Source organism: Brassica oleracea, chromosome C6 (genome assembly GCF_000695525.1).
Source record: "Brassica oleracea var. oleracea cultivar TO1000 chromosome C6, BOL, whole genome shotgun sequence".
Lineage (NCBI taxonomy): Eukaryota > Viridiplantae > Streptophyta > Magnoliopsida > Brassicales > Brassicaceae > Brassica > Brassica oleracea.
The window spans coordinates 22,786,865-22,789,659 of record NC_027753.1 but is presented as its reverse complement, the minus strand read 5'-3'; the positions used below and the strand labels follow the sequence as shown (position 1 = coordinate 22,789,659).

The following is a 2,795-nucleotide window of genomic DNA, read 5'->3' as shown; positions in this document are numbered from 1 at the left end:
TGCAAAAAACTTCTTGGAACAATCACCTTTCGGAATAAAAAATCTACAACGTCACAGTATATTTTTAAAAAAAAAGAACAGATCACAATACTTTTGAAAATCATAAAAGATAGATAGGCAAGAGTTATTTTATAGAAGATAAAACAGATGTTGCTAGCTGGTATATATTAGCTAAACCTTATGAACAAGGGTGACATAAATTTGAAGGTGAACTTGACAAAGTGCATTTTAACGATAAGTAGGTTCACTTCTGAATGATATCAATGATCGAAGTTACGGTTTGGATAAGAGTCAGTATCAATATACAGGCAGCAGTAATGGTTGCTGTCCCTCTCCACAGATTGCTGAAATACACGCGCTTGAGGATGGAGCGTGACTTGTTGCAACTGTCATCGTAGTATTCGATGACATTTGATGCGATTTTAGCATAAGAAGAGCCATCGTCCATGACTCCCAAACCGAGCTTGTTCACCAACGTAGAGATTGCACCATGGTGCCCGAGCCAATTCTTTATGATCCCTTATAGAAAAAAAACAACCACCAAAAGCATTACAAATAAAGACAAATATAACAAGTTAAATTAGGGCTCGACAATCGTGGTCCAATCAAATTTCGGTTCGGTTTCATTCGGGTTTCAGATTTTGGGTTTCGGATTTTCGAGTTATTGTTTATAATATTCAGCTCAGTTTGGATATTAAAAAAGTTTGGATCGGATTTGGTTCGGATTTAGTTACATGTCTAAGATCCGAATGAACCCGAAATAATTTCGGTTTTAGATATTATTCGGGTTAACGGTTCTAAAAATATTAATTTATACTTGACTAAAATTAATATATTTTTAATACTTTCAATAAATTTGCGTACTTGGATTTATTAAATCATATTGGTATCTTTCAAAATAACTTTGAAAGACTCATATATCAATCATGTGATACTCGTCTTTGAACTATACGTGACAACATTAAACATATCATGATTTATAAAAAATCTAAAACCTTGTACGAAAATCATACATGATGAAATGTAAACAAATTAAAATTAACAAGTAACAACTTGATAAACGTAAAAATACTATTTAAATTTAAATAAACATTGTTTAAACTTAAAAGCAAACTTATTCATAAATAATTAGTAAATAATTGTCAAAACATAAAAGCATTAATATAAACCAAATAGAAATATATTTTAGACCGGCTCTGATGCCCGGTCTAATCAACCAAGTCAAAAACATGCACTACAAATTTTTTACAGGATATTTTTCAATGGTAAAGATATTAAAAACTTCCAAAAAATAAAGAGAGAAGAAGAGAAAAGAATAGATGATTTTCAGGGAAAAAAAACTCTCCTATTTTTCTGAAAAACTAAAGTGACAAATGACAACTTTTATCATTATTTTTTGTGATTTAAAATTAAATTAATAAATATAGTATTTGATTGGTGAGGAACTGTAAAAGTCTCTCCATCGATATAACGATGTTCTTAGACTTGTATACATACGATAAAAGGGTTAATTACCTTTCTCAACGAGCAAGTCTACGTCTTTCTCCGAGTCGATCAGGAAATCCAAGAACGTGACATAGTCACAAACATAGGCATTGTAAGGATAATATGATTGCTCAAACGCCATTATGTTTCTAAGTTCTATCTCCATGTCGTCATCAGCCCGGAAACAAGGTATCTTCAAACAGCCAGTTTTAACGTCGAATTTCACCCAAACAGAAAACTCTTCTTCTACAGCCTCGAACTTCACTCCCCTGTTGTATAGCTTATCTGCATTATGCATCTTTGCTATGTGTTCGAAACCCCCTACACCATCTTCAGGAAGTGTTTCCACGCGGATACACCTGAACAAATCAGTGAAATGTCTGAACTTGGAATTCTCTTTGAGTTTCTTCTTCTTGTCCAGTTCGAAGTAGCTGATAACAAGTGTACGCATTGTCTCGCTCGGGTACAGTATTTTGATGATTGGATCAAAGAGTTTTTCCAAGATGAAGTAAGGAAGTTGGTTCTCGAGCAAAATAAGATCCCTTTTGATTGTGTTTTAAAGACAAGGCTCGTCCATCAGAGGATCCCCTATTCTCTCTGGTCCTTTTAAGTTAAAGCTTAACATGAGCTCTATTATGAAAATAGAGTCATGCAGTAACATCTCCACAAAGTCTGGAGAGTCAATCCAGGCCGTTGATTCTCAGTAGCTTGCCCTGATCATATCTTCGTCTTCCTTGATTTTTCTTTTGAGTTCTTCAACAACTTTGTTCCCTTCGACCCTTTTTGCGAACTCAACCAGGTAAATCTTCTTATGCGCCTCCGTGTTTAAGTATCCCAATGACTTTGCCTTGGTGATATCTCCTCGAGACTTGAGAGCGTGAGATTTTAAAGAACGGTGAAGCGGTCCAATGAGGACCAGCTGAGGAGTGTATGCTTTTGGGTTTACTTCACGTAGACAGTCTGGTACTCTGTAGATGCAACACAGATCTGGATTTGTAGGAAACCGCCACATCCCAGGAACCGGTTTGCTCAACTCATGATTTGTGCCCGATTCAAGATCCAACGTTCGGTCCATTTTACTAGGAATGGATGATCCAATCTTTCCTGGAGATTCTGAAGCGTGGCTCAGAACAGGACATGTAGATGAATCCATCGGACAGGAGAAAGACTAGTTTTTTTTTTTTGTTAAGTAGGAGAAAGACTAGTTGCTGTAAAAAAATGTCAACTTATAAAGAAAGATGGAGAAGAAGGAAATGATGTTTATCTTATATAGGGCATCAATTACATGCACTGCATTCGGATAATAGAAG

At 35.3% G+C, this 2,795-nt stretch overlaps 1 pseudogene; it reads right to left on the bottom strand.

Moving 5' to 3' along the window:
- Positions 1-244: 244 nt before the first annotated feature.
- On the bottom strand, positions 245-2,566 carry LOC106299549 (annotated as a pseudogene).
- Positions 2,567-2,795: the final 229 nt, after the last annotated feature.